At 42.2% G+C, this 9,829-nt stretch overlaps 1 pseudogene; it reads right to left on the reverse strand.

Moving 5' to 3' along the window:
- Nucleotides 1–3,227: 3,227 nt before the first annotated feature.
- LOC137756231 (poly(rC)-binding protein 2-like) lies at nt 3,228–4,224 on the reverse strand (annotated as a pseudogene).
- Between the last annotated feature and the right edge of the window lie 5,605 nt (nt 4,225–9,829).

Consider the following 9,829-nt stretch of genomic DNA (forward strand, 5'->3'; position numbering starts at 1 on the left):
TTATAGATCAGGAATATTGAAATGAATATGCAAACACAGGCAAATTTGATCTCTTCCACGAGGCGGGAGGCACATCAAATCGAACCTCTAATGGACAGAATTTGCATGTCTGTAGACAAGAACAATTTTGCAAATCCAGAGTTGTAAAATGGCTCAATGGCAACTGAGAAAGGTGTGCTCTAGCCTACTGCCCATGAGCCAAATGCAGCCCACCGCCTGCCTTTGTAAATAAAGTTTTATGGGAACACGGCCACGCACATTCATTTGTGTATTTCCTGTGGTGGCTTCCATGCTCCAGTGGCAGAATTGAGTAGTTGCAGCAGTGGCCAGGTAGCCCACAAAACCTTAAATATTTACTCTCTGGCTGTTTCCAGGAAAGGTTACTTGACCTCCCTGCTATGGAGACTGTATTGTTTTCCATTGGAGCTGATAAGGAATATATCAGTATGGGTTCCATTTTACAAGTAAAATAACTAAGACCAGTTGAGTGACAGAACCTGAACTCTAAGCTAGGTCAGCCTGATTCCATCCTTAGTGCTAGGCTCAGCAAGCAATTTAGCTGACCCTGATAACGAAAAACACCTTAGAAATTATTTCATCTTTAAGAAAGGTGTGTGTGTGGAGGCATGTGTGTGTGTGTGTGTGTGTGTGTGTGTGTAGTGGGGGACACAGTTAAGAAAAGAGTGACTGCTTTGATAACTGCTTAGCCTAATTTTACTTTTATTCCTTGGTGTAAAACTACTTTCACAAGAGCACATGAATTAAATTGCAGCAGCCTCGTACAAGGCAGGACACGGGTTGTACATCACTGAACGAGGATCTGAACCAGAAACTGAAAATTCTTTTTTTTTTTTTTTTTCAAATTCATGTTCATGAATTTTTTTTTTAAACTTTGGGTTTATTTATTTATTTATTTATGGCTGTGTTGGGTCTTCGTTTCTGTGCGAGGGCTCTCTCCAGTTGCGGCAAGTGGGGGCCACTCTTCATCGCGGTGCGCGGGCCTCTCACTGTCGCGGCCTCTCGTTGCCGAGCGCAGGCTCCAGACGCGCAGGCTCAGTAGTTGTGGCTCACGGGCCTAGTTGCTCCGCGGCATGTGGGATCCTCCCAGACCAGGGCTCGAACCCGTGTCCCCTGCATTGGCAGGCAGATTCTCAACCACTAGCGCCAGCGGGGAAACCCCCGAAACTGAACATTCTGAAACAGTTTTGTACTGCTTTTCTTTGGGATGTTTGCTCTTTCTGAACCTAGCCGGCGTCAGAGTCCTCCATAGTCAGCGCGAGTTAGCATCTGTGGTCGCCTTCTTCAATAGTCAGCTCCTCCCTCCCTCCCCGTTTATTACATTTTTCTTCTAGTTTAAAGCTCTTGAAAGTGCTAGTCTCTGAAAGGGATTAAGTGGGTTAATTAGCATTAAAAAGGCCCTTGATTTAGTCGGTATTTAAAATCTCGAGACACTGCCTCTGCTGGCCTCCCCTCCCCCCATTTTGTGAATGGGAACGTGGGCTGGAAAAACTCCAGCTATAAGGAGAATGTCTGAGCCGCAACCCAGCCCAGCCCGTTCCCCAGTCCAATTCGGAAATCATCTCTTTCGTATCAGGTTGCACGTGAAATCTTTGTCAAATCTTTTTCGGTACGCGCTCCTAAATAATACTTCCCAGAGTATGACTAACAGTCAAAAGACGCAGTGGGTGAATTTCAATGGCTGAACCGCTGGGGAGAAAATGAATGGACTGTTAATAGGATCGCTCTGGAATAAGAGCTAAATTATTAAACTGTAGTGTGGTGGGTGTCCCTTCCTCTGTGTGGCAGATTAGATTGGAAGGTGCCACTGTGACCGTCTCAGGAATATTACATTGCACAGCTCTTTGGAGGGATTTAAACCTTTTCTATAGCCTTCTCTCCTTTACCAGAGTTCGTGTCTATTTCTCTTTTTCTTTAGCTTTTATTAGTAGAGGGTGGAGCAGACGGTGTTGGTTTTCTGCCACACCCCCTCGGTACCCACCTCTACGCCAAAGGCTCTTTACTACGAACACCTGCAAGCCTCGGCCAGCAGGACCTTTTTGAGCCCTGGGAGCATGTGGGAGCAGAGTTCCTGAGAACTAATCCCTCCATGGCCGCCCTCGTGTAATGATGGGTGTGAATTGGTGGATAAAAACCCAGCCGCCTAACCCCTCCATTGGAGCAACGATGGGTAACTCTAAGGTAGGGGGCAACCGGGGGCTCTGGGAGTTCCCCAGCAGGACTGCGCTCCAGTGACCCCAGTGTTTGATAACGTTCCCTTTATTGGCTGCCTCTTCTTCCTGTCTCACTTCCTCTACGGCTGTTTCCTGGAATCACCACACAAAGAAACGATTTGCACTCAAATCCTTGTCTTAGGTCCTGCTTCTAGGGTAACCCACACCAAGACAGAGAGTCAGTAGAAAGATTTTTCCTCACCAATTATCCTGCAGCAAAGGCGACACTTTATAATTCCTTTTCACAGAAGCACTTCGCCATGTCCCCTGCGCTGACTGGAGGGTGGCATGTTGCAGTGGGAAAGCCGTGAACTTTGGGGTGAGATTCAATCTGGAGTTCAAATCCCGCCTTTGCCACTGACTGGCTGTTTGACCTGTGTGACCTTGCTGAAGTGATTTTGCCTCAGTGAATCTTCATTTGTCCACTTATTTTGAGGGCAAAAAATACCTCCCTCCAGAATTGCTGAGAGAATTAAGGACGTAATGTAGGTCCACGGCTCAGTACAACGCTTAGCGTATAGGAGTAAACCAATAGATGGGCGTTCTTTGACCTCCAAAAGGCTGCTCCACAGTCATTACCAAGAGAACGTACTGTTCTTGTCCTTGAAGCTTTTGTCATGGGAGAATAGAGCAAACAGATACCCAGTCCATCTTTTAATTAGTTTTTGAGAACTTTCTGACATCATGGACTAAACTGCATTGTATTAATATTCTAGTCTTCTAGTTCTGTGACAAACAAAAAAATGCATGAGCACAAAACCCCAAAGTAAAACAAAACAGGGAGAAGCTTATAAAACTAAATATGGAACTCAGCTCTAACAGCTGAATGGAGAAAGGAATTCGAATAATTTAAAAATCACAAGTGGATGTAAAGTGTAAAGAAATGGAAACTTACAGACTATTTAAAAACCTGGAATTGCTGACTGTTCAGAAACAACACAGATGGATCAGGAGTGGTGAACAGCCAGAAAGGATTGTAGATGGAACTGCATTGTTTTAGCGGCTCCCCGTGCCACCTGTCTCTGAGGACAGCCAGACAATTTGATTTGGAACCAGGCTAACGCTGGCAGCAGATCCAATGATGGTAACCGGCCTAACAGTAGATCCTTCCACTGGGTTTGCAATGATGAACTATGCCCCAGACGTCTGGTGGCTCTTATTGATTTGGGCACCCTAATGCCCCATTGTGCAGCCAATTAAAATGCTTGAAATGGTGAGTTCATGAGTAGCCTCAGTAGATACATCCAAACCTGCCCAATAGCCTTTCATCTCTGGAGAGTGGATTCAATGTCACTGAATCCAGGGTTGCCATGCATCATAGGAAAACAAGACTGTTGCATTGCCGGCCTCCAGAGAGAGTTCCTCCAGTTCATGGTTGAGGCACGTGGATGGGTGGGGAGTGGGGGTGAGGAAAGCCCACACCGTTGCTGCCTGTGTGGTACGTGTCCTGACCACCTGCAAAGATGACCAGAGAGCTGGATGGCTTATGGGGTCAGGGTGACTCCAACATGACTGGACAGGCTTGTTGCACACACTCAATGATGGCTTGCCCAATGCCAGCAGTTATAATGACCTGCTCAGTTGAGTCGGGAGGCTTATTCTCTGCCACCTGGCCCCGAGCCCCTGTACTCTCTCGTCATATTTCCTTGATCTCGAAACCTCCTTTCCCAATGAGAGAGCCACACTGCTAGCAAGGACCACCAGGCTCAGGGTGACCAGGGTCTGCTGGCAGCTGTGCTATTGTGCTGACGTCCTCTTCCAGTGCATCCATGATCATAGCAAAGGCTTTAAAGATGGCACTGATGGGTCCAGCCAAAGTGACAATTCTCTCGGCACAGTTCCCTTTGGAGATGTTGGTATGTACACCACTCTCCCCACACATCTTCTTAACTGATTCTCTGTTCTTTCTGATGATGCTACCAACTTCCTTTCCATGCATAAAGAGCTGTATGGTGAGAGTGACATTCAATCCACTTGCAATCATACCCTCCATCCACCAGAAGGGCCCCTGTTGCCTTCTTGACAACCCCTCTTGTTCCTCCTCTGGCCTTCTACCCTTACCCTTCCCACCCACTCCCCTTTTCTTCTCCAGCCTACAGTTTTTGGCTTTGGCCACTACCAGTGACCAATGACTTGACCATTTCAAGTCTAGCTCCTTGGAATACCGCTGGACATAGAGACAGATATTATTACAGGTGTCACACAAAGCACTAAGCTTAAAAGGAAAACAACTGATAACATTTGATTACGTTTAAATGAAGAACTTTTGTTCAACAAAAGACCCCATTAGGAAAGAGAAAAAACAAGCCGAAGAGCAGGAGAATACATTTGCAACTCCTGTACCCAACAAAGGACTTCTGTCTAGGATAGATAAAGAACTCCTATGCATTAAGAAAGACATAGAAACTCTGTAAAGAAATGAGCAAAAGGCTTGAACGTGAGCTGCACAAAAGAGGCTATACAATGACCGGTAAACATAATGAAATGTGCTCAACCTCCTTACTGAACAGGGAAATGCAAATTCACAACTCCACTGCCCATTGAGTAGATTGGCAAAAATGAAAACATCTGACATTACCAACTATAAGCTAAGATGTGGAGCAACTGGAACTCTCATACAGTGATGATAGGAGTGTCAGTTGGTACCCTTTCCCCCAATTTGGGAAAGAGTTTGACATCTGTTGAAGTTGAAGATACTTACACCCTCTGCCCCTCCAATGCATACTGTGTAATTCCATTTTTATAGCTTTCAAAAATAGACAAAACAAGTCTATCATTTAGGTATATATACTAGGTGGCAAAAGAATAAAACACTGCAAGGAAGTTATTACCATAAAGTCCAGGAAATCGTTCCCTCTAGAGAGGAAGGAGGAAATTGTAATGGCCCAGGAATGCACAGAGGTCTAGTGGAGATGTTGACAATGATCTACTTCTTGAGCAGGATGGTAGTTAAAAGAGTATTTGGTGTACAGTAATTCATTATGCTGCATGTTTGTGTTTCGTGTACTTCTCCATATGTGTGCTGTATTTCACTGTAAGAAAGTTTTAAAAAAAACTTTCTCAAAGTGGTTTCTGAGAAACATTGCGTAATGAGGTCTTAATATATGTTACTCACAAAAAGGATTCTATGGTCAAATACATCTCAGCACTGGAATAAATGAAGACAAACAGGTCTGTAATATGCCAAGGTACATTGTGAAATTCCAAGAAGGATCAAGAGCATACAATAATTTATATGACCGTGGAACCCTTTTCCTAAGGGAGATTTTACAGAGCATATACTTAGGAAAAGTAGATGGAAAAAAATCATAGGTCAGGTTTCAGTTTCATGAGCCAGTTGACCTGATCCAACCAAAGGCTTCAGGAGCAGGAGCTTTATGCAAAGCGTGAAATGCAAAATAGCAAACAAATGAAGTTTTAGGTGACGCTGAACTGGAGGCTCTCACTATTGCTAAAATCCTCATAATTTCAAGTGTCAGATCCCAAACGCTGAAGGGGTTAGCCCATCCCCCTCCCCCTCCTCTGTAGTTATGTTTGTTCCAGTTTTCATAGTCACCGTGATGTAACTGTGTGTCTGTGGATGGATGGACCAACTGGTGTTTGCTCACTTGTTGTTTTTATGTTGATGTCCATCACAGCTGTTTATAAACAAAATCATTCTGATGGAATCCAACTTCTGCCCCAATGCTGGTGCTACATCCCTGCTCTCACTGGGATACTGGGTCAGTTAGCTTTCACTGTGTAACAAACCACCCCACAGACACCTAGTGGCTTAAAACAACAACCACAGTTTTGTGCTCTGGAAATTTGGACTGGGCTCAGATGGATGAGCCTTCTGCTGGTCTCAACTAGGTGTCACTCACATGTGTCTGCAGGCAGCTGCTGGGTCAGCTAGGATGTTGGCTAGCTGTTAGCTGAGGCAGCCATTTGAGTTCCAGCCATGGTTTTCTCTTATTCATCAGGCAGCCCTAGATGGGCTTGTTCACGTGGCAACTATAACAAGAGTCCTAAGAATAGCAAGAGAGGGATAGCCCCAATGTGCACGGGCTTTTCAAATCTTTGCTAGCATCACATTTGTTATTGTGCTGTCGATCAGACAATCACATGGCCAAGTCTAGAGTCAGAGTAGAAGGAGACCACCCAAGGGTATGGATACAGAGAGACTTGAACAAATTGGCAGCCATTGCTACATCAATCTGCCACAGGTACTTTGGGCATCATAGCCATTCATTAACAAAACTATCTCTAAAACTGCACTGACTTACGGTACCTCTGATACCAGTCGAATTCACTACTGAGTTGTATTTTTAAAAACAGACGTGTTCATCAGCCTTTTAAAGGAATGATCCAAATAGGAAAGCTTGATTAAAATAGAGATCGATTACATTTTCAAAGATATGATGAAATGTAGACAGTTTCCCCTAAGGAAAGTATGCAAGACGATTGTTCAAGGAGAAATTTAATTACAACCTAAAAAACACAGGGATTCTCGCAGATACAGATGATCGTTAGATTGTATTTGTTACAGGAATACAAAAACGATGACCTTTCCTTTAGTTTCACTTGTTTTTATTTAACAAACTCTGTTCCTTGGCTTTTTTCAACATGACTCTGTTTAATTGTTTCAGACTTCAAATTATTATCTAAGGCTGCACATATTAATCCTGTCTGTTGGAAGAAGAGAAGCCTGTCATGTGGGGTAATTACGGCTGCGGGGGGCAATAATGAATAGTCAGAATAGACCCAGGCCTGCTTTCTGTTGTCCTCAAACATTGACAATCGATGGCTGTGGCCATGCTGAGTTGGGAAAGGATCACATCTCTAAGTCACAACAGTATTTGGGGGTAATTTCTCAGGAAATGACAAGGATCATTAGGTAACTCCAGATGGTATTACCAATCTTGATTCCATTTGACCACCTGAGGCCACCATCTTGTACTGATTTTACACTATCAAGACCACAAGAAAGGTTTGTCACCAAGAATTTTGGACTCTTAGTTCTGTCTTCCATGGCGGAGATCTCCTATTTCTTTGCTTTGGATGACATTGAAGTCTATGGATAATTTAGGATGTGATGAAGTCATAGGTTCTAAACTTTTTATTGATAAGTTGAGATGATGATGGTGATAGAGAGTAGCAGCTCTTGCCAAGTTCTTGACAAGAATCATATCATTTAATCTTCACAGTGCCCTCTTATCTCTATTTGACACCAGGAGATAAACTAACTTGCCCAAGGACCCACGACTTGTAAATGGCGGCAACAGAATTTGAACCCAGGTCTAATCTGACTCTGAAGTTCTGCTTTTAACGAGTCAGCCACACCACCCCCCTTCTGAGAGCTTGCTAGGTATGTCTGAGCCTCCTCCTCCTCCTCACCTATACTTCTGTTGAGCATTCGCTGTTTGTAGAGTGCACAGAACTGTGCTAGAAATGCAGTATAAAAAAATGCCTCTTGTACAATAGAATATGGGATAAACAACCTTATAAATAGCTTTCTCTTGGTGGTGGTCTTGGTGGAGAGGGAAAGCAGAAATTATAAGAACCTTGTCAACTGACAAACCTGTTTTTAGGTAGAGGTTTCACACCGTCCACCTGCCTTAACAAATCCCTCTCAGAGAGTTGATAGCAAGCAACACGATGGAACCATTTGACAGCTAGCACATCTTCACCACCACATCCACCCTCGCACTTTATTGCTTGATGAAATTGTATGAAGTTAGGAAACCCAAGAGAGACCAGGGAGCACGCTGGATATCTCGTAGCTGTAACTTTCAGATACCAAATCATTAAGAAATGACCTAGCATATTTACATATGGTTTTGTATCTGTCTTACGCCAGTTAAAGGCACAGACTCAGGAAACAGACTGCTTGGGATCAACCACAGATCTGCCATTTTACTAGCTGTGTGACCTTGCACAAGTTATTAAACCTCTCTGAGCCTCACTTTCCTCAGCCGGAAAAAGGAAATGATAATAGTGTTCTTTGCAAAAGAATACTATTTTGCAAAAGAATGCAAAACATGTAGTGCCTTGGCACGTAGCAAGTGCTATTTAAATGTTAGCTATTAATACTATTACTCTGTTAAACAGCTTAAATCAGGTATAGGGTTTCATTTTTTTATTTAAAAAATTTAAAAAGTAATTTAAAAAATTTTTATGTTCTTGGTGGCAGCCAATTTATTATTTTATTTAGAAAGATTCATTTAGCATCCAGCGGTTGTACGCTAGGTATATTTTTGAATAAGTTTGTCACTTAGGTATTGATTTACGTACATTAAGATCATTCAAATGGCTAATGATTTTCTTTTCTTTTTTCTATTTTTTCCTTCAATTTTTTTATTGAAGTATAGTTGATGTACAATATTACGTAAGTTACAGGTATACAACATAGTGATCACAGATTTAAAGATTATATTCCATTTATAGTTACTACAAAATACTGGTTATATTCTCTGCTGTACAGTACATCCTTGTAGCTTATTTATTTCATACATAATAGTTTGTACCTCCCAATCCCCCATCCCCATATGGCCCCTTCCTCCTTCCCTCTCCCCACTGGTAACCACTAGTTTGTTCTCTATTTCTGTGAGTCTGTTTCTTTTTTGTTATATGCACTAGTTTCTTTTATTTCTTAGATTCCACATGTAAGCGATATCATACAGTATTTATCTTTCTCTGATTTATGTCACTTAGCATAATGCCCTCCATGTACATTCATGTTGTTGCACATGGCAAAATTTCATGCTTTTTTATGGCTGAGTAATATTCCATTGTATATATGCCACATCTTCTTTATCCATTCTCCTGTTGATGGACATTTAGGTTGCTTCCATATCTTGGCAATTGTATATAACACTGCTATGAACATTGGGGTGCATATATCTTTTCGAATTAGTGTTTTCATTTTTTTCAGATATATACCCAGGAGTGGAATTGCTGGGTCATATGGTAGTTCTATTTTTAGTTTCTTGAGAAACCTCCATACTGTTTTCCACAGTGGTTGCACCAATTTACATTCCTACCAACAGTGCACGCCTACCAACAGAGGCTTCCCTTTTCTCCACATCCTCGCCAACATTTGTTATTTGTGTTCTTTTTGATGGTAGCCATTCTGACAGGTGTGAGGTGATACCTCATTGTGGTTTTGATTTTCATTTCCCTGATGATTAACTGTGTCGAGCATCTTTTCATATGACTCTTGGCCATCTGCATTTCCTCTTTGGAAAAATGTCTATTCAGGTCTTCTGCCCATTTTAAACCTAGGTAGTTTGTTTTTTTGATGTTGAGTTGTATGAGCTGCTTATATATTTTGGATATTAACCCTTTCTCAGTCATATCATCAGAAAATATTTTCTCTCATTCAGTAGGTTGTCTTTTTGTTTTGCCAGTGGTTTCCTTTGCTGTGCAAAAGCTTTTAAGTTTAATTCAGTTTCATTTGTTTATTTTTGCTTTTATTTCCTTTGCTTTGGGAAACATATCCAAAAAAATATTGCTATAATTTATGTCAAACAGTATTCTGCCTGTGTTTTCCTCTAGGAGTTTTATAGTATCTGGTCTTACATTTAGATCTTGGATCCATTTTGAATTTATCTTTGTAT

Source organism: Eschrichtius robustus, chromosome X, assembly GCF_028021215.1.
Source record: "Eschrichtius robustus isolate mEscRob2 chromosome X, mEscRob2.pri, whole genome shotgun sequence".
Classification (NCBI taxonomy): domain Eukaryota; kingdom Metazoa; phylum Chordata; class Mammalia; order Artiodactyla; family Eschrichtiidae; genus Eschrichtius; species Eschrichtius robustus.